The sequence below is a fragment of the Dermacentor silvarum genome, chromosome 8, assembly GCF_013339745.2.
Source record: "Dermacentor silvarum isolate Dsil-2018 chromosome 8, BIME_Dsil_1.4, whole genome shotgun sequence".
NCBI classification, from domain to species: domain Eukaryota; kingdom Metazoa; phylum Arthropoda; class Arachnida; order Ixodida; family Ixodidae; genus Dermacentor; species Dermacentor silvarum.
Window position 1 is genome coordinate 63,089,507 of NC_051161.1, and position 27,897 is coordinate 63,117,403.

Genomic DNA, 27,897 nt, shown 5'->3' on the forward strand with positions numbered 1-27,897 from the left:
GCTGCAGAAAAAAGTAATAATCATTTTATGGTTTTACTTGCCAAAGCCACGATAATCATTATGAGGCACGGCGTGGTGGAGACTCCGAATTAATTTTGACCAGCTGCGAAGCACAGTACTCGAGGATTTTTGTATTCCTCTCCCATCGAAATGCGGCAGCCGTGGCCGGGTTGGAACCTGCGGCCTTAAGCTCAGCAGCGCTACGACATTGCCCACTGAGCTATAGCGCTACTATGGTTCGGCTTGTATAGCATACCTGATTAAATCAAGCAGGTTAGGTGACTATTTGTCACCGTCCCATTTTAACGGGGATCCAATGTTGCTGTGCCTGTGAGGCTTCCAAGGTTCCTGTGCCATTGTTTATTACGCTGTACCTTAAAAATTTTTCGGAGAAATGGTATAGTTTTGTAAACGCGGGAAGGCCGTACGTTTCTGTGAACAAGCACAACTCATTGTAAATAATTGCATTTCTAGCATAATATATTGTTGAAAATGACAAACTTTCAAAGTCATAAAGTCATTCGAAGCCAGAATAACTTCTTTTAGGCAAATTAATACCCATGAATCTTGTGCTGGCTGAACCCTCATAATTTCACCTTCTTGAAGACACATAGTGGCAGAGTTCTATCTGGTAACTTTTGCAGGAAACGCAATGGTTACTTGCAGTTGTTTATTTCGGAGTCAATGAACGTGCTTTAGAAGGCATCTCGTGCCTGTTAGGCCGCCCATCTCTCAAACACGCAGAATGGGCGGTGTAGGGCTGCATGATTGTTTTGTATATATTCTCGCAGTGTCGCGAGTTGCCCACGTGTTTTGTGTATAGATAGGGGTCCACTCCCCTACGCGTCCGGCCAGCAACCGTTCGTGTTCTTGAGGGGTCGGAAGGCCCGCGTGGTGTCGGGTGACGAGACGGGTCGGGTGACGAGCGCACTGGGTTGGCATTCCTCTGATAGTCAAAATAGGGCCACGCAGACAAACCTCGAGTGGGAACTGCTTTACGCGGCGTTGTGGCGCTGGCTTCCGAGTCATTGGCTGGCTAGAGCCGCCGTGGAGGTTTAGAGTGGCCTAGCAATGTTGACCACGTGTAGCGTGTACGGAGCGGGGGTCCACTCTCCTGAGCGTCCGGGCGACGACCACGTGGATCTTGTTTGAGTGCTGAGAAAAGCCCACGTGGTGTCAAATGACAACTTGCAGTGGGCGTCGTAGAGGCGCGGTGCGCATGCGAAGATCGCGTTCGGAGAACGTCTTCTTGAGAACACCGAGTCCGGATGCCGCCAACGTTCATAATTTTTCCACGCGGACAAATCTTGAGGGGGGGGATGCGTCTTGCGGTGTTGTGACACCAGCTCCCGAGCCCTTTGCTGGCTAGAGACGCTGCCGAGGTTTGAGATGGCCTAGCAATATATCGTGCGTGCCTCGCGTGTTTCCTAAGGCCGTCACTGACCACGTGGAAATAGGAGAGGAAAACGGATTGTAGAAAGAAGGAAAAGAGGGCTGTTTACCAATACATTTACTTTTAAGAGTAAGCTGATCCCTTGGGGTTGTGGCTTAACTAACGTTTAGCTCTCATTGGCATTTGCTTCTGTGGGACGGGCCAGCGGCTCTACCGCCCTTTTTCTTTGTCTCTTTGACATATAACAATCCAGACGAGGTGCTGTTCCTCAATTTAGGCTGTAATCTGATAGATCACTAAACTAAGCCCGATAGTTCAGTAAGACTCCATACCATGCAACGCTAGTCTGGGCCGTAACTACTTGGTGGTAGAACAGTGAGACTCGGTTGGTCGTATGTAGCGACAGTTGGCCTAGGCTCTAACTTAGGAAAAAGTAGAAAGAATAATGCACTTAAAGCGCTTGAAGCGGCATACTTAAACGATCGCAGTGCCACAGTTCGCCCAAGTAATTCTAGTAGTAAACTCTATGGAAGTAGCACATTGTGTTGTCGTGGTCGTCTATGTTGCGCGAACATGTCGTACAAGTTGCACCGACTCCCCGGACAATGCACACTATTCATTAATTCGAAGCAGCACGAGTATGATGTCTATCTATCGCTGAGGTAATTAACGCTGCATTGACTCTAAAAGTTGCAAACTACCGCAAGGGAGCAAGGATAATCAGAGATGTTTAACTTCTAAACCGGAAAAGTACACAGGCTCGTAGCGAAATGCGCTCACAGGGCCACATCGGTAAGTACCCGCACCTACCTGTTTAGGATGTATTGCAACGCGGTTGCGTTTGTAGTCGTCTGCTTGGGCGTATCAACATACCCTGGCATGGTTAACCATAAATGAGAAGTTGAATTTAGTGGTAACTGGGATTACCACAGAACAAACCAACGCCATCTGTACTCATCATTCGTCCGCTATTCGTACGTGATGTTATAACATATGCAGTCATGTCAAACCAAGTAACCTATGAGCATATCCTTACGATGTCCAATACCACAACCATACAAAGAGATAGGCGTGCACACAGCCTCACTGATTCGCCATGTAAGTATACATCCTGAATTGAGTGTTCCGGTTGAACGGTTCGACCCTTCCCTATGAAATACAATTCTTAGTTGTATGGGCAAACCACATTGCACCCCTTTTGGCATAAACGCACCGTCATGAATTTCGCATTTCGTTTTAATCACGCTACCTCGCTGCCCGTCACCTAGTAGGGGCAAGGCCCGCATCGTGCAATCTGCATTTCCCGAACTGATTTCTGGCACAATAGACAACACGAAAGAACGGCCACGGCGCTCGACTATCGTTAATAAAGCAAAGCGGAGTAGTTCGAGCTCAAGCTATACCTCTAGTACAGCAGACCCATCGCCAAGTGACGACATTGCAATGCATCCCGCCGGGAAAGTCCCATGAAAGTGAGGTATTTCAATTTCCGCCGCTGTCCATATAGACCGTGCGTCATGGCCTACGCTGGAAAAGCTTCGATAAAGTACAATCCTTTTGCAGTCGAGGGCATTGCACACACTCAGGAAAGGTGCTTCAAGAAGATGCGTCACATCAGTGCCATCCATTACTCAGCAGGAAATAAAAGTTAAACTACTCTGGACAACCGCAGTTTTTTTTTTTTTTTTTTAAGCAGATCCATACACGTCCACTGCTACGTTAACGTTTGTTCAGCGCATTCAATCAGGATAGCAATACCTGTTTTGCCGGTCTAGCCCGCAAGCCCAGTGATAGCCTCCGGTTTCTAGCTATATGTTGAGCGGGGAACAGAAACACTGTCTCTTATACTGCGAATAGCATCTCCCTTTTAGTTTTTTCTTTCTTCTTTTTGGGTGCACAGAAGCACGTTTGCATCTCATGAGGGTTGTCTTTTGGTCGGACCTACGTGGCCTGGCACAATAAACCTATTACCACTTATTTTAACCCCCCCCCCCCCCCCCCCGCAATGTACCGTGCACTAAAGAAATTACAAGGGGTGAAATTGTGATATCTTGTGTGAAACTTTTTCATGCAGATGTCTAAGTAACAGGGGCTGCACTATTTACAGTGCTTTGTTTTTCCCAACGGTCCTGCCTCGCTTTCTTATTATTTTTTTTAATTGTTGAAAGAAAAAGAAATCAATCTGCACAAAGGTAGCAACGTTAAAACCTCCGTTGCCACAACAAGCGTTCTCTTTCTCTTATCATCGTTATTTGCAGCGACGATCAATCTGAAATTTCCACTCCAGTCTCGTGTTGTTCCTAAATTAAGCGTTCCGTTCAGTCTTGGTTTATTTTATTTATTTATTTATTTATTTACAGAATACTGCAGTCGCGAAATAGGGCCCGAGCAGGAGGGGCAAAAGTACATCAAAATAAATCCCAGCAACGCGTACATATACTAGTATATAACAAGATCATATACACAGCAATAAAGAGGAATAATAATTGTAAAAGGAGAAAAATGAAAAGGAATGAAACGTATGGGCATGCTTCAGCAACTGCCACAAGCTTAATTACAGCACTCAAACTTTGACGACGAAAACTAAGAACACGTGCGCTAAAAAATCCCGTGCCGGAAAATACAAACTCCTTTAGTGCCCCTACGACTTCATTTTCTCGTGACGCAAGACAGAAAACGACATCGTTATTCTCTTCACCTCCGCAAGCACGCATGCCATTAAACGCGATCGTTCGATTACATAATAGGCTTCGGCACAGCGAGCTATAGGAGCATCCTTGTTAAAAAAAAAGGGAAAGTGCCCGGGCGTCATTCACCCTCCTTTCTCACCGATTACGTCATCCGGTGCTCGTCGAGGTCAAGGTAAGCCGGAACAACCTGAGGCCAATGCCGGGATGCTTCACGGGCACTTCACGTCGACGCCACGGTCAAGGAAGTCAGTCCCGGTGTACTCAATGTCAACGGCGAATTGTTGGATGGAGCAGGTAATAAAGATGACAGTTGAAAAAAAAAATAAGAAGGACAATGACACGCGCACACACAAACACACAGGAAGATCGTCGCGGGTTTCGACAGCCTCAAAGTGAAAAAACAAACTGCACCCGTCGAAACTAAATATGGAAGGATGCCGCGCGAAGCAGAAACCACCACAGAACGAGCCAGACGGCTCAGTGCACGCTCAAGCACTGCCTTGCAGACGCAGATTCAGCAGCAAACGACACGAGACGATGCGCGCACCACGTTGCGTTCTCGCCGGAGAATCAAAACACAAGAAGCACGCACGCACACACTTTTGCAGCAAGGAACATGGAGCCTATATAACGCGAACTTGGAGGCCGGGAGCGGCGTCAGGCCGGGGCGGCGGCGGGCTCGCTGGGGTCGTCGCGTGTCGAGCGTCGCTCGTTCGCTGCACAGTGACGATGTCGCGCGGATGCCTCACAAACGCCGGAAAAGCGCTGCCAGCGGGGCGAAAGATCTCGCTGCTGCGCTAGGCGTCACCTAACGACTGCAGTTTGGGTTTTTCTTTTTCGCCTCCCGTTACGCTCTCCGGACGTCTCACCGCAGCTCGCATCTTCCGTGAGCGATTTCGCTATTCAACTGCTCCGCTACCGCCACGACGTTCCGTGCGTTCGAGAACTAGCCGGATGATTGCAGTGGGCGAAACCGTCGTGGTGCAGCGAAGCTGCGAAGCCCGTGGTCAGGCAGAGGCTGTTCTCTCCTTCTCTCCTCAAAAATCGTTCATTCATAGCCTGTTAGGCGTAGTTAGCGGCGTCGATGAGCTTGACGATGCTGCGGATGAGGCTCTCGGCGAATCGCAATCGCCGAAGCGCAGCAGAGTCCGCGCCCATCGCGTTCGCAGCGGCGCTATACAGCGCGTGGGTCGCCGGACGCGTAACAAACACGGGATGTGACTCCGCTCCCCTTCTTTCTGGCCTCGACAGCTCGGGAGAGAAGGACCGAGGGTGAAGGAACTCGGTAGCGACGGGAGAATCCGCACGGCCCAGGGCCGGCAGTGGAAGCCGCACGCCAGCGCCGAGATACTATATGTTTCCTCCGGGCTTCCTTGCACGTCGAGAAAACAAAAAACAGAAAAAAAAAGTACCGCTGATTCTTTTTCCAATGCTCGCATACGGCACGGGGCCTGAAGCGTCCTTGCCCGCCTTGCTCCAACGAGGCACATGAGTGGCATTGCACCAGACACGTGGGAAAACACGAGCTCGTGCGCACACCAGCTCGTGCAACGAACGACGAGACGGATGAGGCCACCAGCCGCGCAACCATTTTCTTCTACCGCGGAAAGAAACTCGTTCGTGGCACGCAAAATGACGGGGGCTGGTAACTCGAGAAACAGCCGGGGCCCCCACGTGGGCGTCAGCTGTGGCTTCCGCAGATAAACAAGCGAACTCACGCTCGCGGCGTTGAGAGAACTAACAACATCCTTCTGAAAGCTAAACGGCCAAAACGGCTAGCAACCGCGAAGGTCGCCGGAGATGCCGGGTCTCGCTCGTCACGTGACGCAAGGCGCGCGCGGCCTGCTGGCGCTATCACGCGTATGAGAGCGAGACACGTTCGTGTGGTGTAAGGTCGCGGAGATTGTGAGGCCCCGCTAAATCCGCGGGGGCACTGCGGAAGCTGGAGTTAGCATCAGCCAATCAGGTTCCGCGTTAGTGAATCTGGCCGTGCAGACAGAGTTCATCGCGAACGGCCGGCGCAATGCCCGTCGTGAATGGTCAGCAGACGAGCCCCGACCAATAGCCCACACCTATCACATTGTTGCCGATAGTTTATCGGTGGGGTTTGAGGTTGCAAACCTATACATACACTGAGGCTATGAGATACGACACAGCGGAAGGCTCCAAATTGTTGTCGAACGTGCCAGATTTTATCAGTGCCGACAAAAAAAAAAGTCATCTACAACCCCATGGCAATGCGACTGGTAGTCGAACCCGCGACCGCGTTCTAAGCGTCAGAAATCCATAGTCACTGCGTCAACGTTTCGAGGTGTATCGTCGTGATGGCGCTCAGCGCACTACACAAACAAAGGACAAACAACTAAAAAGGTTAACGCGGATAACTTCTTTTCGTTTTTGTTTTTCTGGCATTTGTTTGCTTAGTGCGCTTATCGCCACCATGACTGAATTGTTCTAACTCGCCCAAATTACCCCTCTGTTACGAGATATACCTTCATCCCGCTTATCGCCCTTGTTAAAGGTGCATATTTTCATGTCTTCTATGGTTGAAAATTATGAGGTGACACGTGGCACTTCAAAGACATAGAAGAAAGTGAATCGAGGAACTTGATTTTTGTTTGTAACAGCCCCATGAAGAAAACAGAAATCGAAGTCACGGCAAGCCTATAAAAAATCAGCTTTGGTCTTTGACTGAAATTTCAAAATAATAATGAAAAGGGAAATAAAAGTGGACAAAAAGACAACTTGCTGGTTAGCGTAACCTTTCGACACGAAAAAGAAAATCCTTCGCATATGTAGGCTGATCATGGAAACCGACACATGAAAGACAGGGAATATCTATGAGCAAGTTTTAAGCACCAGGAGCCTGTTTGCTGGCTGTTCTTGGTGATGGTGATGGTCATACTCATTCGGCCGCTTCGCGGCTCCCAGCAGGCTCTGTTGCTGATCGTGCACGCTGTCAATATCCACCACCGAAGCCGTTTGTTGGTGACAAACGGTTGGTTGGTGACAACCTCAAAATTACAGACAAAATGCACCCACAAAAATACTGTGCACGTGACTTTCACCTCTGAAAGAGATCCGAGCGAGTAGTCCGCTCGACGCCTAATGAATTGCCAACGTAAATGCTGAGCTAATTGGCATAGGAAAGCTCGTTATTTCAAGTTAAAATACTTTATCTTTGGGTTAGCCGTGATATCACGCTTGAATTTTGGCCTAGACATTCATGTTTCATCCTGAAACGCAGTTTACTTTGAGAAATTCACTTAATTCAATAACGCACATGCGCTTTCGCGCATGATGTATGTCGCTTGTGGTGGTTGTGCTTGTCTAACGTCGGCAACAGCTTCGATGTACAGGGTCGGCCACCTCTAAAGTGAACACCTCATTAGTATTCAAGCCGCAAAAACTACAGCGTTTATTCTACTTCACGAGGGAAATGTTCGTTATACGATGTGTAATCATGGAGTCGATAAACACAATAATGATTTTTCGAATCATATACTGAACATTAGCTTCTATGATGTATTGAATACTAATGAGGTGTTCACCTTAGATGTGGTCGACCGTGTACATCCCATTTCACAAGATGGAATGGAGGTGGACATTCTTTGAAATCTTTGACTCTCCTAATGCTAAAGCATTAAAAGGAAAGTTTATTGGAACATCGCAACATGCGAAAGTGTTCTCTCTATATCAGATCATCCCAACAAACACATGATTCTAAATGTTGTCTCACAAGCATCACGAAGAATGCAGAGCGAAAGATGCAACACAAAGCGCCGAATAACAACAGAACAGGCGATGTTTATATCCTCAGCTCTCCGTTGTATACTTCCCTCTTTTAAATTCATGATATGAGTGTATCAACATGTCCACTCGTGAATTCTTCTACTGCACAGGAGTGTAATATCAAAAGAGAGAGATATATATATAAATGAGATGGGAAAAGCGGGGAGGTTAACCGGAAGGTAGGTATCCAATTTGCTACCCTGCACTGGGGAAGGGGTAAGGGGAGACAGAAAGATAAACAAAAATGCACACACATAGAAAGAGAGGGTGATCAGGAAAAAAACACAAACACACGCACACACACAAAGGAACTCGGGAGTGTCACAGTCGTTCAAGCAGGTCGCTTGTCCGGAGGAACCTCAGCAGCGCGCTCAACGCCTTCTAGCTCTTATATAAGCTTCAATATGGCATGAAAGTGCGCGTTATTAGATCTTGCCGTTGAGTGCGGGAGTTGGGCGACGTTGAGGTGAACTTTGGCAACCGAATGTTCATTTACATTATGTACACGAGTAGAATAAGCAACATAACAGCAAAGGAGTCATCGTTACGGCCGGCAGCAAATCGGAAGCTGTGGCCCTCGGCAAGAAGAATGTCTGTCTTCTCGATCTTTCCTTCGCTTATAGCCCCTTCAGTCTGTCAGGGTCACGTCATTTTCAGCCAATCGTCGAGTCCGTTCAAGTGTCGCCATTTTCCTCCAAGAGTTAATGTATTCATAATCTTGTTTTATATTGAACAATTAATGAGCTGAACAAGCTTAATTCACAGATGTTTGTAGATTTCCAATCAGTCAAATCTTCTGGAACAACGAGTGGAACGTGTTTTTAAGTGGGTATGGTAGAATGTTCTTGTATTGTAATGTTTTGTGCTGCACGACAGGCTTTTTGTAGAAGAGAAGGCTCTGGGACCATAGCCTCGCGCACCGACCTTGTGCCAAGCCACAAAAAGCGCTGCTGCGTTTTTTCTCAAATGTTTCAAATAAAAACTAAAACGTCGCAAACTTCTTGAACGAGGAAACAACCGAAGAACAAACAAGTGCTGACAAGGAAAAGTCCTGCGTCCTCATTCAAGAATTCGTGCGGTTATACTGGGAATCATGCAGAAGCAAGCAGCCCAATTTTGGACGTTGGAATTTCGGATATTGAAATGCACCAGCCTCCATGATTGCTTGTAATGAACTGCGTGAAATAGATAAATGCTTCATTGCGAGTGTGTCCATGCGTACTGTGAATTTCTCTCCTTCCTTCATTTAATTCTTTCAGCCTCCTTTCCCCCATCCCCAGTGCAAGATAGCCAACCGGGCCCTGCCTTGTTGCTCTCCCTGCTTGTAACCTTTCCATTTCTCTCCCTATCTATATTATAGAACGTTCTTTCCCTTCCCATGGGACAGCCGACCGGACTTCAGAAATTCTGCATGAAGAAATATGTAAATAATCAAGCAGCAACCGTTTGCAGGCTGCAGTACTTCACGGCCCAGTTAACCCTCCCGCGCAAAAGGGCAGCCTCTTTCGCCGGTTCTCTCGGTTCTACCGCGCTGCACCGTTCTTTGCGAAACGCGCTGTGCCGGCGCACGAGATGTGTCCATCTTGTGCGCACGTGAATGCTTGTTTGCTTCTCTCGGCGCCGAAGGACGTCGCCATCCTGTTGTGGTCGGAGAAGAGAGCCCTCGAGCCGCATATTATGAGCACCACTTGAGGGAATTGAGAGTGACTGGAGCAAGAGAGTAATCGACAGCGACGAAGGCGGCCCAGTATCGTCGGCGAAAGATGAGGCCGCAAGGCGTCGCGGCCGAAACCCACGCATCACTTTCTTCCGGAGCGGCTGGTGCTCGTGGTGACGGCTAGGCGGCGGCAAATGGCCAGTCGCATGTTCTCTACGTGCTGAGTCCATGCTCGGTCATACTATCACCCTCCTTGGTTGCGGCTGTCGGTGCAACAGTTGGACGTGCTGCTCTTTCCCTCTTGCTTCTCCTTCTTCCTTTTCTTTTCTTCTTCTTCCGTAGTTGCGCATGACGTAAGGTTGTGCAAGCCTGCCGCAAGAAGCTGCGAACGAGACACAGCAGACAAACATGTATCTGCCTGCGCATCCTTCTTGCAATCGCCGATCGGTATATGTTAGCCACTAGCTTTAAGACAACGTTTACAAGACAGGAACCATGTGCCGCGATCGTTTGTTCATTCACTTGATTGATGGATTGATTGATGGATGGATGCATTGATTGATTGATGGATGAATTGATTGATTGATTGATTGATTGATTGATTGATTGATTGATTGATTGATTGATTTGGTCTAGAGAGAGAGGTCACAAGGGAAAGGCGGGGAGGGTGTAACCAGGCTGGGCCAGCTAGGCTACCCTACGATGCCTAGCAGCCCAAAATAACACTAATGTTATAAGAGAAGACGTGGTGGAAGGCTCCGGATTATGTTTCATCACCTGGCACTCCCTAACGTGCATCCAAAGCAGGGCTTATACGAGTGTTTTTTTTTTTTTTTGCGTTCCGCTCCAATCCGAGAGGGGGCCCGCACTCGAACCAATGATGTCATGGTCAGCAGCAGAACACCATAGCTACAGAGTTACTGCGGCGGGCGCCGTGATCATTCAGTTACAGTGGGAATCATAAATATCTCACAAATAAATTTTTCAATGATTTCACGAGGATTTGTTGAGAAAGCACGTTGTGGAGCCTTTATTTTTCTCAGAGTTACAAAAAATGTCGCAGTTTCGCCCGAAAGGTGAAGCATCGATTGCGATAGCAAATTAGTGGACAGCACTACGAAGTAAGGATACTAGTTTCATCGGCCGTATGAAGTTGTCAACATAAGCATATAACTAAATTAAAGAGCATGGCGTCGCCCAAGCAAACATAAACACATCTCACTTGATTACCGCGGAAACTCACTGTCGAAACGCTGGAGTGAGGAAGCGCGGCTGCAGCAGCGAGCGAATTGACCTTCGTGCTGCGTCTCGCATCAACGCGAACTAAGCCGCGAAAAACAGCGCACGGCGGACTGTGTCCCCAACGCAGATGGCGTTCAAGATACAGCCGTGGTGCGACCGCCCAGGCCGCCCGCAGTAAAACGCCCCCCCCGCTCTCTACCTCCCCCCCCCCCCGGAGCGTTGCGCGCGACGGAAGACCGCGCGCTTCCTTCCCACTTTCCTCCTTCGCATGCGCCAGATTAAGCCTCGACCGCCGGCTCACCCTCGCACGTTTTCACTCGCACATAAGCATACGGCGCGCGGGGACGATTTGTCGCCCTTGGACTTTATACGGAATCTCACGGCGACGGCGATGGCAGAAATGTGCCTGGAGTGTCCACAGGCCTTTTTCATGAGAGCACGTCACACACTCTTTTTAGCTGGAAACGATGCCACTTGAATTCACCAGAGCAGAATCAGATATCTTTCGAGCTCGCTGGATCCAGTGAAATGCGTATTTTCAGGGGGCGAAGTCAAGGGTGCTGAGGGTGGATGCCAAGAAATCATGTCCTAATGAACCGCACCGATTTAACTAGGCTTGTTTGTTGGCCACCAGTTAGAGCTCGTGCAAATGCCTTTTCCGGATTCTCTCTCCACGCGAAGCCAGCAACTGCTTCGCTCAAGGTGCCTTGAGCATGCGCATTATGCTCTGCATCCATAAAAAGCAGCAGATTGTGTTGTGCGGTTGCCTCGCGATGTTCGTGTAAGCTGACACTTGTCTTCAATTCGTAACTTACTTATTTAAGCGCCAGTGGTATCGAGAAGTCTGATAGTGTGGTTAGATAACTGCCATCTTGCATAAATGTTTCGTCCATAAACCACACCGTCAGCGCGTCTATCTATCTATCTATCTATCTATCTATCTATCTATCTATCTATCTATCTATCTATCTATCTATCTATCTATCTATCTATCTATCTATCTATCTATCTATCTATCGTTCAGAGACTCTCGAGCTTGCTTTAGTGTCCGAGCTTTAGTCTCGAGCTTGTTTAGTGATATCGCATGACTGCGATATCAGACGAGCAACCCCACAGAAAAGCGGCGGCGCTGAATCTCCGGGATACATCACAGTAACCCGCAGCCCTTCGCCTTGAGCGACTGTCTGACGTGCATTTGTACCGCCTCGTTGACGCGGCGCGTAACGCCTGTATCCTTCCAAAACGTTTCACGGTGAAAAAAAAAGCGACTTCGGCCAAATCGCCCAGGGGCATGCGAAAGTTGTTCGCTTTCGAACGGAACATCAGCTTCGCACGCATCTCTGAGCATCGATCTCGTTTGCAAAGAAAGCTATATAGCGCAACGTAGAACTAGAAAGTCGCTGTGCAGGCGCAAGGGCGAGTGCGCGACGGGGCATTGGCTGGCGCCCCGACGCCGCCCTTTGTACCGATATCTCACTAGTTACGTGCAGCAAAGGGAGACAGAAGCGCCCGTCCAAAGGCTATATCCATGAAGATGTAACCGCCGGCTTTCTTTGTTAGCGTCACGGATAGTGCAGAGCCAGCATGCTCCGGACAGCATGCTGAAGTCGTCCATGACTCGATGTTGCGGAGAACCAATAAGCACACCGCATGGAGGCCACTTCCGACGCAATTTCTGTGTGGCGTTCCATCCGCCCCACCGCGCCTCTTTCATGGGGTGGGACAACTGTATCGTTTTCGAGGCCGAAATGTGTACCATTTGCCAATCCGCTTTCAACGGTAATCATGTGGGACCCATATCGAATGCGAAATGAATTAGAGCGCGATCACCGCGCAGCACAAAATGTACGCGCCGGCGGCGGGCGGCGACCAAAAGTAAGGATAACCGCGCTGAGCGCGGTTACACTTTCAGCCGATACCCGCATAACGGCGCCGCCATCAGTTATTAAGGAGAGGCCGGAATTCTCAGTTTTTAGCTCGTAGAACCTGCTTACCAATGGCCGTCCACCTTTTCTGATATGTCTATAGCATACCTGTATGCCACGCTGTCCACGTGTTTAGCTTCCTTATTTGGTACGCAATGGCAGCGTATGCAATTCTTCCGGTTTTTAGCCGTAATTACAGTGCGTACTGTGCCAAATTTATTACGTTTCTCAGAAGCCCACCCCACTGCTAAAAATACAATGATTATACAATGATGCAAATAGAAGTGGCGTATAATGCACAATGCGTCGAGTGCGTCCGGTGGACAATGATGCTTCTCGATCGGACGAGCGACGCGGGTACGCCTCGCATACTTACTGCAGGGAACTGGTGCTAGTGCTACAGCGCGCATCTTTCCGCTACCGCCGAGGGCGTTCAATTAGGGCTGCCCGGGGGCATCAGCTCAGAGGCCAAATGGCGTCTCTCTGATGGAAATCGACAGGACGACGAGCATTAGCGGAGAACCGGGAGGCAAGCGAACCGCGGCACCACTGAGCTGAGAGCAGAGTTGCAGACGCTTTAGAAGCGCTGGGCGAATACTTCGAGGCGTATATGCTTTGTTGCTTGAGACGTCCCGGAAAATCACACACGCACGCACATCACGTACTTGCGTGTGTATCTGACGCGGGCGCGTTGTTTTCTAAAATATGCGCCTGTGCGTTGTTTTCAAATTGACGCGCGACTGGCCACTCGGGCACTTTGCGTGTATTCGCGGGCGTCTCTCTCGCCCGGAAAAACACTTTCATGTAGCACGTATTAAGCAACAGAAAACTGTATCGGGGGTTTCTCGTGTTGCTCTACAATGTTCTCATGCACACTTTTCGTCTAATTATAATATTTGAGGAGTTGATTATTTAATTATGACTAATTATGTAACCTGGCAGAATGCAAAAAAAAAATATCTGGGTATCTCTAAGCGACGGAAAACAAGATTAGCTTGGTTCTGTCCCGCTACGTGGCATTTGGATATCTTTAAATCTTGGTGCATGATAGTTGGAACACCCTGTGTATATATATAATACGGTATGTGTCTGTGCGGGTGCCTGGGAGAAAGACAATGATGGAACAAATAAGGGATGTTAACGTGAGTGAACGTTATCTGCTGTCCCTCTATTTCTCTATATTACGTTTGAGTGCGTTTTCATTCTCTCCGGATGCAACCACACCGAAAAAGAAAAAAAAACGATATTTCAGTCTTAAGTTCGAAAAGTTGTTCCTGGACAGGTTTGTGCTGCATCCAAGTAAGGGCAAATAAATACCTGGCTTTTTATGGCCGCGTATTACCGGAAGTTAACGTAGTTGCTTCAAAGTTAGCAACCAGTAAACTTTTAAACCTCTAAAGTGAAGCACGTTGAGAAAAATTCACATATAAATACAAGGTACAGGAGGAAATTTCTTCTAACATTTAGGCCACTACTATCTTTACTTTTTCTTTTTCTCTCTTTTTGTGATAACGACTCACTAGAGCTTCTCGGCAACTTTTTTTCGAGCAACTCGTTGTAAACTGAATAGCAAATTTGTCCTGAATAATTACGGAGCCTTTCGGCGACTACAGGCAGTTTAATATTAATTAGTAAGCAAGCTTTGTTATTTAAAAATAAATATCTAGCGTAGCACATTTCTTTTTTTAAAGAAAATCTCAATTGCAGACAAACCCCGCAGGACGCCACGTAGTGTAGTGGTTTCGCGATTGCATATTTCATGGCTGTTTGCTGGGCCTCGTGCTTGCAGATCCCGGATTTGGCCTGGGACTAAAGGTTGCGCATGCGCACTGCAGCAGCCTAACGTGGACGATTAACTATGCATCCGGTATAGCTCCCAGCCTAACAATCGTCGCAAACGCGAAACGCTTCTCATACAAAATTCAGTCGTCAGCATCGTTACTGCGCCTTGCGTTCGATGTTAAGCGAGGACATCGCTAACGTTATCTCTTCTCTCAGCCGCTTTGCATTCTACATGACTACCGTAATCTGTGCATTGAACGTTAGGGTCACGGATCACGCATTTAGCTACGCATGTTACGAGGCGCACTGGGATCATGGGACTGCGTCGCGTGTGCTTATCGCGCTACCAATGCGCTTTTAACACTGCAACGCCCAGTGTACACATGTCACTTATGGTGCGCTGGGCTCGTTGCATAAAAATTGTCATTCGAGCACGGGTAACATAACGCATAACCTATAGTTTCGTTTTTGTTACGCTGGAGCAATTTTTCCAGTTTGTGGACAGTACAGCAAATAATCACTAATTAGTAATTTACTACAATAATTAGGTTAGTACTAAAGTAACATATTTCGTTTTTTTTTCTTTTCTCTTCGTGTTTTTTTTATGCAAATGCACTTTCGATTGCCACGAATATAGGTGAATACGTTGTAATTTTTCTCGAAGTGCAGCCGCGCTCGCGCATCAAGTGGAACTGCCAATTGCGCCCATTACGGGGCTCCTAAAACAAATGCTGCTGAGCCGTTAACAATAAAATACAAACTGCTCTTGTAGAGGAACTATTAACGCCTCTGTCACCGCCGCATTCAAAATATACAGCAGTTGCAAATACACGCTTGAGATCTACAGGAACACAAAAGGAAACAGGCGAAAACGAATTCATGTGCAAATGCAGAAGAAAGTTGCGCACACAAATGCGACGTTTTGACGTGATGAAAATCTGCATGTGAACTTTACAGCTGCCGTCACTACATTTCTTTTTTCTTCATTCTTTGCGCGAATACTGTAGAGCCGTCTCCTCGCTTTTCTTTCTTTTGCGTGAATATATTGCATTGTTTATTGCATATATGTCAGATGAGAAAAACAAAGTAGCCCGCTCCGTATAAAAACGCCAGCAACTCCTACAATAAATACATTATTATTTAAAAATTATCTGAAATACTTGCCTTAGCGAGATAGTGTGAATAACTTCGAATATACTTCGCTGTGCTCGCCGCTTGTTCGCGATACGTCTAATATCGTACATTGTCACGTTCTCTATATGGAATTGTATTCAAGAGAGACATGTACTCCCACTTTGAAATGACGATATTTCTTTTTTTTTTTTAGTTGTACCTGGGACAGACGCTGGAAAGAGCGTTGCCTTGTCGTCATGGCCTATGGTCATCGGCCACCACAATTTCTATCTCATTATGCTCAGACGAATTCTCATAACAACATTATTATCAGTACAGCTATATATGATGTCTTGCGTAAGACAATGGCATGTCGAGTCTCACTATAACCTCGTCTGCTCCAAGAGCGTCGTAAAAAATGTATTTAATCACCATCACACATCAAATGTGTTAACTAATTATTCAGTTTCGATTGGTTTGGATTGAAATAGACTCAGTTCACTGAAGCGCTCAGAACAAAGTAACCTAATTGAACATGACAATCATAGAACCTCAAAATCTGAGCAAGCAGATCCGATCCGGGCGTACCAATACAGATTGAAGGCTCAGCGAAACTCTGCTGAATGCAATAAAATCTTCGGGAACGAAAGAAACACATTCCCTCTTTTACTTTCTGTAATCAATGGATCATTCGAAGTTCGCGTGGTTCTTCTGGTTGAGAAAGAGCAACAAACTCAGCCTTGTTCCCACCTCGTTTATATGCAAATTTTCTCGCAGAGCAATAAGACGCAAATCGCGCCGGACCCTCTCAATTTAAGTGCTGTCTCCAGCGAAACCGACCTAATACGAACTACATCTGTAAAAAATGGAGAATATAAAGGCGACTAGGAGAATTTCTGGGCCGGATAAGAGCCTTACACAAATTAGATTACGCACGCTCGCCTGAAACGAAGCTTAGGAAGATGGAACAATACAACTGCCAACATTCTCGCGAGACTGTTACGAGCTGCGTATATCTTGAATCCCTGCGGCCAGACTTATTCCTTCTTGCTGCGTGATCCTTCTTCAGAGCTCCAGCATAGGAATTTACTTTGATATAAGGAGCCCCGATGTAGAGCTCTGATTGCGACACGAACCATCTGTATATATAGACGGGAATGCGATCCCAGTATGTAGTCTATACAGATGTGACGTAGTTAATTGCTTCACTGCAGCATTAAATTTTGGAGTTTTACGTGTGATAACGACGATCTGATTTTGCGGAACATCGTTACTGGCAGACTCCGGGTCAATTTTGACCACCTGGAATTCTTTAAAGTGCACCCAATGCACGAGCCTATTTGTCTCTTTTTCCTTTTTTTTCTCTTTTTCCCTTTTTTTCCCTTTAACAAAAATGTTAACGTTTACATTGTGCAGCTTATCGAAGATTAGTGTCCTCTCTCCAGCAAAACGGAAGCGTCGGACAAGCTTACTACAGTAAGCTGGCGCTAAAGGGGTCGACTTCAGCCCATTGTTTTCGATTCTGACTTCTCAACACAGAGGTAAAGTGATAGCAATAAAAATAGCAAATGGAGAACAAAAACAAAATATAGAGATCATATGTGACAGCAATGCTCTTCTTGCACGCCTGTTTTCCTTGTTTTCAACTTTTTCTATTTGTCTCGGTATTTTGGCGAGGCATCTCTACGGTTCGCAATGCAGAAAACATCCACAGTTCACAAGTGAGCTCTGAGAGTTAAACAAGTCAGCGTTAACACACGTGGCGTGACGAACTGTAGTCGGTGCCAAGCAGTCAGAACGTTTCCAGTATTAACAAGCGACCTTGCGCTGCTGGCCTTAATGAAAGTGCCGTCACCGCAAGTGTTAGCTTCGACACTTGGAAGGAAGGAAGGCTATGGTAGAGCGCCCGCCTCGGCAGCGGGAGGCTATGGGTTCGATACCCACCGCCGCCGGGCACCCACTGGTTTAAATGGGTACAAGCGTGCCCCGGCCTGGCGTTCGGCTTTCTTCTGGGGTCATGCACTTGGGAAAGGAGCCTGCGCCCTGAATTCCCGTCGAAACCAACGTGAGCACGGAAAACAAGTGATGTCTGGGCCGCTCCCATGGCGGTCATTTCCCATGTGGCACCCCAAGCACCTATTGAGGTCGGGGCGCCTTCGGGTTGAGGTCAAACACCCCTTTCCAAGCGTTGAGGTCTCATAATGGCCGAGCACCAGGCCGGGAGCGCGCTTGTACCTATTTTACCGGTAGGTACCCGGCGGCAGCACTTGCCTCCCACAGCCGCGGCGGATGCGCGTCTACAAGGCCGTCTGTGGTTGGACAAGAGGCGCCCAGAGACAAGAGCTGAAATCTCTATTGGGCCCTCTTTCGAGATGCGGACCCCCACGACAGCCGAGCACCAGGCCAGGGGACATCTCTACCCATTGGAAAAACCGGTGGGTTCCCGGCGGCACCGGGATTTGAGCTCGGTACCTCCCGCATACGAGGCGGATGCTCTACCGCTAGGTCAAGGAAGGAAGGAAGGAAGGACGGGGAGGTTAGCCAGATCTCTGACCGGCTGGCTACCCTGTGCTGGGGAAAGGAGGTAAGGGGAATAAAATATAATAGAAAAGAGGTCTTAAAAAATGTCGCAGTTTCGCCCGAAAGGCGAAGCATCAATTGCGATAGCAAATTAGTAGAGAGCTATTCGGAGTAGGGATAGTAGTTTTCTCGGCTGCATAAACTTGGACACATTCGCTTACTAACTGAATTAACAAGCGTGGTGTCAGCGCGCACAAGCAAAAATGAATAGATCACACTCGATGACCGCAGACAACCACTCAAAACGCTGGCAGCAAGCGCAGCCGCCGCAGCGAGCGAAGGTTCGTGCGGTCTACCGCTTCCACGGAAACTGAGCAGCGAATGCACGGCGCATACAAAGGTCAGAGCCGTCTGGAGATCGCTTGCAAGATACGGTGCGCACGGCAACACCGGCAACCCGTACCGGCGCAAAGTACAAGAACGCATTTGTTGGCAGAGTAGAAGCGCCCCCCCCCCCCCCCACACCTCCCTCCCGCGCTGCCTTCCCGTTTTCCTCATTTCGCGTGGGAGATTGCGTCACCAGTTCTCTTTGCGCCCGGTTGCAAGATACGCATTTGGTGCCGCAACACAGCGTCGCCCCCCCCTCTCTCCCTCCCATACCCCCACGGCGTTTCGCGCGACGGAAGTCGCGTTTGCTCTCCGCCGTCCGTTCGCTCTCCGTGATAGCGCGCGTCCCCCGCGCGCGTTTACTCGCACATACGGCGCGCGGCAATGAGTCTATCGCCTTTGGACTTTATACGGAACCTCACGGCGACGGCGACAGCAGAAATCCGCTTGAAGCTTCCATATGATTGCCATCGCAATAAAAGGAGAATACGGCACTGCTTAAATTCTGTCTCTGTGACCTTTTGAGCTGAGGACGGTTCAGCCAGTGTCCCGGGACCCTTTTCTCCTACAAAGGGCGTTCGTCAAGTCTATTTAACACTCTTAAAAGTTCTTTCCTGGGTGCACTGAAGCGGGGACACTCACAGAGAAGGTGGGCGATTGTTTCCTCGCATCTAAACTTAATTCTCTAAAGTGTGTACCGTGTGTTTCACGTGGCACAAGAGAGACCGACGGCATATATCGTTCGAAAACACCCGTGTGCTTAGATTTAGTAGCACGTTAAAGAACCCCAGGTGGTCGAAATTTCCGGAGTCCCCCACTACGGTGCGCCTCATAATCAGGTCGTGGTTTTGGCACGTAAAACCCCATAATTTTTTTTAATATCATTCGTAGTCGTCTTGAGTTACCCCGACTGCTCCTTGAAGCGCGGCTAGTTAGTTAATTAGAACCGTTTAATTATTCAATATTGTAAATATTTGTCTCATGACATAAGTCGCATTGAATATGTCGCATTATGGTATAGGCCAAATGGTATTGTATGGTATGCTATGGTATAGGTCAAATCTAAATTTCAATAACCTACAGTGTACGAACCATTCAAATCGGAACAGCGCTTGATGGTGCTGGAGAAACTGAACTCCTCCCAGGCTGACATGCATACCACGCCAAAATGTATGCACAGGCAATTGCAACAGTTTATGAAATGAGTTGCGTAACTGGAGATACATTGCATGGCTAGCTCGGTTGTCGCTATAGTACTCTCATTCCGCAATCGCAATCGCACCGACACATATACAGTTGTGTCGACTCACATACAAACAGATGCAGTCAAGGCAGCCGTCCGCAAGTGGTTCTCAAACTTTCTCGTTTAAGTCGACCATATCCCATATATACCTGGAAAGCTTTACCAAATTATTCGTACAGTGACGTCATACCTTGAATACTTAATTCGAAAGCTGCAACAACCCTAAAGAACCAGCGCTGTTCCTGTCTCCTCCTTTTTTTTCAACTACTTTACCACGCTTCATTTTCACGAGGCAGTGAATATAAATGACTACCAAAAGCATAGCGACTGTACGCATGTCCCTATATTAAATGATAAATGCCCAACGCTCTACGCCGAGATGCTGAAATATTACCTAATAAGCAACTCCGACGCCACGCATAAGCCACAGAATGCCGGGGCGTTCCTCTATATATAGTAAAAGTGCAATGAAGAATGCATGGGGTGACCGCCTTTCTTTTCTTTCTTTCTTTTCTCTCTCTCTTTCTCGCGTGCTCTCTATAATAGAGCGCACGTCAGGCGTCCTCCGGCGCTATATACAGTCCTTGATGAGTGGGCTTAACGGCCTCTTCTACACCAACGTCACGCACCTGTCGTCAGCGTCGACGACAACGACAGTGTACACCACGGCGACGACGCCGTGCACTTCACCGTTCGTGATTTCAAGGATTCTGCGGGAGATTACCTGCGACGAAGGCTTTTGACGCGTAAAGAAGAGGAGCACGGCCACATATCGACCGCCGCACAGACGACGCGTACGTGCTCGAAGCGAACAATCTTGCCAGAGGTTCTTACAGCCCTGTACACAGCAAAGAAAAAAAAGTGAGACGACAGACGCGCCTGTGACAAAGACAACATGCCTGATGGTCGACTACGAAGCCAGAAGGCAAGGCGGCGAATGCGTTCCTTAAGTAGACAGCGACGAGGCGATCTAGCGTAATAACAATTACAAAAAAGACAAAGATGGAAAGGGGACAAAAAGGCGACGTACGTCGGAGTGTTCTTCCGCTCTCCTAAGCGCGGTGTTAGCAGTTCTGTTCGAGAAAAAAAAACCGGACCGCCCCTACGTTCAGGGAGTTTCGTAAGAACACCGCTGTTACTGTGACAGCTCGGCCTCGGAGGCAGGGTAGCTGGAGCCGAAGGTGGGGCACAGCGAAAAGTAAGAACTGCCTTCCAGAGGAGGATGAGGGGGGTTTAAACCATAGAGTTTCCTTCAAAAATGACTATGTGAGAATTGTGGCACTAGTTTCTACTCGCAACGCGAGTACGGTGGTTCGGCCACAACGGGAATCATGGGTAGCAGACCGATTTGTTTTTCTAAACTTCGTGATTTTCACTTCACACGGCTTTGGCGACTTGGAAATAAATTGCCCATTTTTAGAAAGTATCGCGCCATAAACGCGACACTTTGCAAGAATTCACACTTACTATGCAAGTGGCAAAAACGTTTTGTCTTCGTGCGTTGAGAACGAAGTATGATTTCTTGAAATTTCTGAAAGACAAAGCGTAGTAATAACTAAACCTGCCAGAATGACTGAAGCCACGAGCCCGAAGACTAGAAAAATCCACGCGCTACGTTCAATTCCCTTGCCAGCTGAACCATCGCAACGACAGTGTCACTTTTGTGCGAAACTATGCGGTTTAAACGATTTCAACGGCGCTCACACAGCGTCCGCGCCAGCCAAACAGTTCCTTTGCGTTTAGTCGTTTGTTGATATTAAAGCGGGAAAAAAAAGAAACTAGCACGGCCCAAAGGTCTAAAAGTGAGGCGTTGCAAGGCAGCCGCACGCAGTCAACTCGAAATTGAATTGGCCGCATTGCCTTGTCCAGTCAGTTTTACTTTTCCACCCCGCACACACGCCGGGACGCGACGCGCCCTCAGCTTGACACTGGCGCGCCGACGCCGCCCGCATTGGTCCGTGACAGAAAAGAAACGGCTTCGATAGGCGCAGAGCTACGTCTCGACCTTCTTGATGTGTTACCAGAGTCTAGTGCTACTTACCAAGCCATGCTGCTTTTTTTTTCTTTTTTTTCGTATGTTCGTGTACAGAGTGACAAAACGAATGGAGAGAAAAATTGTGAATGGTAGGTTAGGAGAAGCGTGGGCGGACGAGAAAAGAAGGGCGAGGGGGGGGGGGGGGCGTAGAGAAGTCATGATGTGGACGTGCTCACACAAAACAGCCGGCTTGTTTAATGTTGTGTGCAGAGCGACGCAGCAGCCGCGCGTCCCTTGAGGAAACGCGTGAAGAATGCGTAGGTGGACGCTACGACGTGGACAAACGGACGAAGGTGACTTTGCCTTTCTCACTCGACTTCGGTGCGCGCGGCGAAGTCTACTGCGCTTTACGTTTGTCAGCGCGTTTTTTTTTTTTTTTTTTTTTTTCTCCCTCTCTTGTATTGCCTGACGGTGTTTCATCTTCTTTCCTCGCAGTTAGGCTTTCCCGTCGGTTTCACGCGACCAGTAAGCAAAGTTTCATTTTTCCCGGTTCGAAGAATCTGACCACGGCGGGTCGGTGGACACTGCAGCGTCCGCAAGGGGAAACAGGGCAACGAACCGAATACAAAAAAAGGAGGCTAAAGAAATGAATTAAGTTAACTGATGTAAAAAATGTGCGGACATGAAAACTAAGGTAAACACACGAAACCGCAGTTCGAAAGAAGTGTTGGGTGTAAAGAAGAACGAAGAGGCGTTCAACACGTACGTCATCAACACTTACGCGAGTCGAAGGGCAGAAATAACCACGCGCACGTGCAGTTCGTGCCCATCTAAACATATTTCAGGGCCTGTCGTGTCGTATTGATGCGTCAATACATTATAGTCACTCTTGGAGGCATCCGCTGTCGAGTTTCAAGAAGTAGTGCACGTGCTTCAAGAGGTATAGGTCCCGCAATTCGCGAACACTGTAAAGCAAGCAAATTACTACATTAATTATTTCTACAAACAGACTGGCTGTAAGCGTGACATTTCCATCGAATTCAAAGAAGCCGGAGTTGACAATTCTAAATACATTCACTCAGTGGGCAAATTCTTTTTTTTTTTTTACGCGCCAAAGCAACATCTGGAAAGACGTCGCGGTGTAGAGCTCCGAATCAGCTTACTCAAGCCTACAGGTTCATATGATTTAACAATTCTAATCCTATTATTTTCCTCTTCGCACGTAGACATTCGTCCGAGCTGTGCTGAGCCCGCATTATCACCAGGATTGGCCGGTAATGTCTAAAACACGGCGGTAATGACGTGTTTCCGGCTGCCCAACAACTTCCGGCGCATGCAAAGCCCGTGAAAGCATAGCCTTCGATGTCTGTTTTTTTCTTTTTTTTTTTTGTTACTGAGAGGCAGCTACCGCTGGGCCGTGGATTTGGACACCACCTAATAGACAGGGCTATAGAATCAAGCGAAAGGAATCGCTACATTACACCGGCCCTGATCACGCGATGTTAACGTGCGTTGAAGGCATGGGAGAGGAGCGTTTCGGCAGCCACGGCCGTATATTCAATTGTGACTTCAGGTGGTTGGGAATCAAACCCAAGAATGCAAGCGTAGTGGCATAGCGCCATAGTAGCTAAGCCACTAAAGCGGGTTTATAGAGAAAAGACAAAGCCGCGAATCAGCACGTTGGTCTGTCTCATTCCTTCTTACCCTTGTACCCAACCCTCTCCCTATATATAGTGTAGGGTTTCAAAACGCGATTTTCTTGATCTGGTTAACAATCCTACTTTCTCTTTTCTTTGGTATCTCTCTCTGCCCTTAGCGAAGAGATAATGCCTGCTGTTTAAGAAAGAAAGAGCGAAAGAGTTTCATTTTTCACGCTTTAGTCTTCTCCAGCGTAAATAGTTGGCTATTGTTTACTCATCTCACTACAGGCGCAAGCCAGCAGTTGACGTCACCTCCAAGACACGATCATCGTGCGTGAAGACCCGCCCAATCGCAGCTTGGGTGCATCTGAGAGAGCAGTCTAACCTCTTCGGCAGCGAGCTCTGGTTACCGACAGCCGCGTGGTCAGCGTAACAATGAAAGCAAATGAAGCGAACGAGGATGAAGGCACGCATCCCCATTTAGATACCGCAGCTCCTCATGATTCCCGCACCACCCTCGCACGCTATGTCAGCGGCCTGCTTACCATGGAGAGAGCTGTTCCCTGTCACCGAATCACCCGCATCGGAGGGCTTGGATCCCGGCTTAAGGAAGACGAGTGGCCTACCTTATCCTTTGGGACTGACTCTCGCCGCCCATCACGCAGGTTCTCGCTGCATTTTACTCTACTCTTTCGTCTTGCCCCATCGTTCGGTTGAGGAATGCGACAGTGAGAAAAGAAAAGGAAAACGGTGCGCAAAATGAGAATAAAAGAAGCCGTATCACGCTGGCATGTCGGGATCAAGGGCTGCATCGACCCGAAGTAAGCCAATCAGGACGAAGGCAATGCGGGAGGGAGTATACGGCTGGGCAACAAAGACGGCGAAGAAACCTTGCGCTTCTGTGCAAAGATGATCCGGCGAGGAGTCGTTGTCCGCTGTCTAATACCGCACAGACCCGCGTAGTGTCTGCGCTCGTACAACAGGTGCATCTCGATTCTCAAACTTGTGGTACATTCGACAGGAGACTTTGTGGTGCTCTCGCGGTGAAGTCTGCATTCGGCCGGTCCAAATTGAGAGCTCGGAACACATTCGCCTGGTTCATCAGGAGTGCTCAGAGGCGCACTCGCTTTCGAGCTTTAAGTGCAACCGAGATACGAGCGAATTCGGATTACGTGACTCCTTCGATTGCTCTAGAGGCAACTGAACGCTCGGCGCGAGCATGCGCTCTCAGGATTCAGTCTCGAGAAGGCTCCACATCGTTGCCTACATGTGTTACCAGAGCCTACATGTGTTAGCCGTACTTTGGCTGGATGAAGGTAAACAGCCTAACCTTTGTGAGAAAATCTACAGTTGCAAAGCAGCAAAGAACATGCCGTACTTTTTTTTTTCTTGCAACGGAAGGACTTCGATTTCTTTCCCAAAAACTTAAAAAAGAAAGAAAACGACTGCTGTCACCATTACCAGAAAACTGCTGTCACCATTAACTCCACTTTATAACGACAGTATCACAGCGATAGTAGCTAAGCGTACTTTAAGCGTAGCTTTTGCTGTGGCTGTCGCAGTTATCGTCGTCATGTTTGTCATCATTATCTTCGCAGAATTTTTTTTTTAATTCCAGACATTCTTTCTCCACAAGTCTCCTTTTTTAGACAATGTCATAAGGATGCTCACGGATGTATCCTCGGACGATCATTTTCGGCGATACTATCACTGTCGCGTGACGTAGTGCAGGGCGCATTGTACCATTCGAGCGGTTTTGCTCAACCAGCCAATCAGCGTGCACTAGAAGTGGCATCTCCGAAAGTGACCCTCCGGAAATACGTCTCTTGCTCAACCAGTGATGACTTTTCCGTTTCTTCAAGCCGGTTTCCTTGCTAAATAGTTTGCTAACTGTTATTTATTTCATTCAGTTTCAGTTTTTCTTAAATATTTCGTTTGTCTTACAGGCAGAACTAAAAGTACTTCCCTAAGTTCCACCTGATCCTTGGCAAATCGCCCATAGTGGGTGTACGCCATACGGAAACAAAGCAAACAAACTTGTCATTACCGCCCCTGTGAGCCTCGTTGGTTTTACAATCTTTTTCGTCTTTCATTGCAAGAGCAGCACGGCGGCCATTCTTACACACTACTGCACTCGCTAGCTCTTCTCAGTCGCCATTAAAGCGATGGGGTCTCACAGTCGCTATTTCACCATCATATGAATCTTCGCATTCTTCAGAGGGTGGACGAATACCACATTTGCCCTCTAGGAAATAAATGGCGGCACTTCCACACTCTAAATATTGTGCCATGTGGGTTAAATTTGGTAAATTGGACGTTTTTGCAACCATGTCCCGCTTACTTGGTGGAATCTATCTGGGACACGAGATTATAAGAGCGATACATGCAATAGCGGAGACAAGAATCTTCACTGAAGAAATATTCATTTGTTACGAATAGGTTCGTCTTAGTAAGTTTAACTCTTCTTTGTTTAGATGTGTTTCACTTGATTAGAGGAACTTATGTGAAACGAGATTAAGAGTGCAGGATTTCGCTCACTCTCTAAGACTACTTGGGAAAGCGCGCGCAATACGGGCTTCTGGGGCGACAGTGTCGCCGTGCTGCGGCGTACACTCCAGAAACTTGTACGAGCGGAAAATAGAACGAGAATTCCAACAAAGGTCAGCTTACAACGCAACGCACGTTTTCTCTCGAAAATGTTCCTTTGCTCGCTTCCTTTCAAAGCCAGTAACGACGGTAACAGCCACGTCAACGAGGCCGCCAAACGATCAGCGCGCGTGTATATCTTTGCCGAAACAAAGCCCCCGCGAACGGTTCCTAGCACTGAACTCTGTGACACGAAAAAGGAAAATAAAATGCGCGGCACTGTACGAAAGGAGAGAGGAGCGATAGTCTCCCATGGTGGCGAATCCATGCGGAACAATGCGTCGCATTCAACGCAACAGCATTCCAGGGCAAAAAGCCATTGCCGCTGAGGAAACAGACCAGGAACGATCCTCGAGAAAGAGCAAACAGGGAAACACACAAAAGAAAGGACGAAGCGCAGCGCCGGCAGTGGAAGAATACGAGCAGCCACATCTTTTATTTAGGAAAGTCGAAAGGCGTTCGCGTTTAAGCGTCGGCGAAGATCATCCATCACCCTGAAGAGTGATGGTCTCGGGACGCACAAAACCACGTATACATATATATATATGATGGAAGGAACAGACTGCTATGGCTGCTACTGATGCTGCTGCTGCTTCAGCTGCAGCGTGTCGGCAGCGTCGTCGATGCGTACGGCCTTTCGCTCGAAATAAAAGAATCTGTGGCGTAGAACACGCCACCTATTCCTTATCGCAGAATAAATATTGAATGTCCCGGCCTGAAAATTTTAAAACTGGCGGTCGGTTTTGGCGTGGACCTACGCTCGGATGCACGAGAAAAGCGATAAAGTTGTTCGTGGTTTCATTTTTTGTGGGCTCCGTCTTCGTCAGCTTGACTGGAACGTGTGCGTCGAAATGAGAGAAAGCGTTACCGCGCTGGCGTTTACCTTAACCGGCAGCCCCGTTATCGTTCCATCACACGACTGGGCCAAGCAAAATATGTTACGCAGTAATTTGGTATGTTTCCGGTAGACTGAAAGGAACGGGTAAATAGGAGTAGCAGTAGAGGTTAACAAAGAAGCCTGAGAAGAGGCATCGCACAAACAGCGATGGAGCAGAAAACGATAACCGTGATGTTAAAGAAAGGAAGACGGCAGTGAAGTAGTTAGAGAGGAAACGGGTGTACCTGATAAGACATTTGAGATTATGAGGCAGTGGACTTGAACAGGTCATGTGATGCGTAGTGCTCTGTTGGTAGTATGTTACTGTAACATAATGCGCAGCAATAGAAGGTGAACGCAGTAGATAACGACATAAGGTTTGATGCTGTATGAGATCGGGAGAGTTGCAGGCATTGGGCGAATTCGGTTGACGCAAGACAGGGATAATCGAAGATCGGTGGGAAAGGACCTTCGTTCTGAAGCGAGCCTAAAATAGGCTGATGGTGAATAAATCACCTACGACTTGTTGGCTGTTGTTTCCAACTTAGGCGAAGATGATTCTCTGAACGGCACGCCTACCGGTTTTTACCTTTCTCCAACTCTTACCAATTGCCGGCAAGTGAGGCAAGGATGCAGAATCGCCTGCAACTAGAAACATCTTCCTCCTTTGCCTTTTAGATCTCTGTCAAGCACATTTCTCCCGCATGAAAAAAAAAACGCATATCCATGAAGTGAATGATGATGAGTGGGCGAAGCACCGGTGGATCGTTCGGGTAACCATGAATCCCCCGCGCATTGCCCACTCGAACATGCAAATGAGTGACAACACATGTGTACAGTATATACAATGTTGTTTTATTGGTCGTATGTATGGTATTGAGGTGCGGACTTCGTTTTCCCTTCATTAAGACTGCCTTGTGATCAGTGCAGCAGCACGGCAACGCCGGCAAGCAGACCCAGAGGCGGCGAGAGCGCGGGAAGCGGCGGCAAAACGCCGGAAGCGTTCTCTACCTGA

At 48.0% G+C, this 27,897-nt stretch overlaps 1 protein-coding gene across 2 annotated transcripts in view; it reads right to left on the minus strand.

The window, feature by feature from the left end:
• Positions 1-27,897, minus strand: part of LOC119461323 (metabotropic glutamate receptor 5-like) — a 390,655-nt gene that overhangs the window by 219,110 nt on the left and 143,648 nt on the right. Inside the window, exon 1 of one of the 2 annotated variants that reach the window (XM_037722590.2) lies at positions 4,223-5,835. The exons of the other annotated variant lie outside the window; for it this stretch is intronic. The gene's annotated coding sequence lies outside the window, so the exon portion shown is untranslated. Of the gene's footprint in view, positions 1-4,222; positions 5,836-27,897 lie in introns of those variants that run through there. 2 annotated transcript variants of the gene reach the window in all.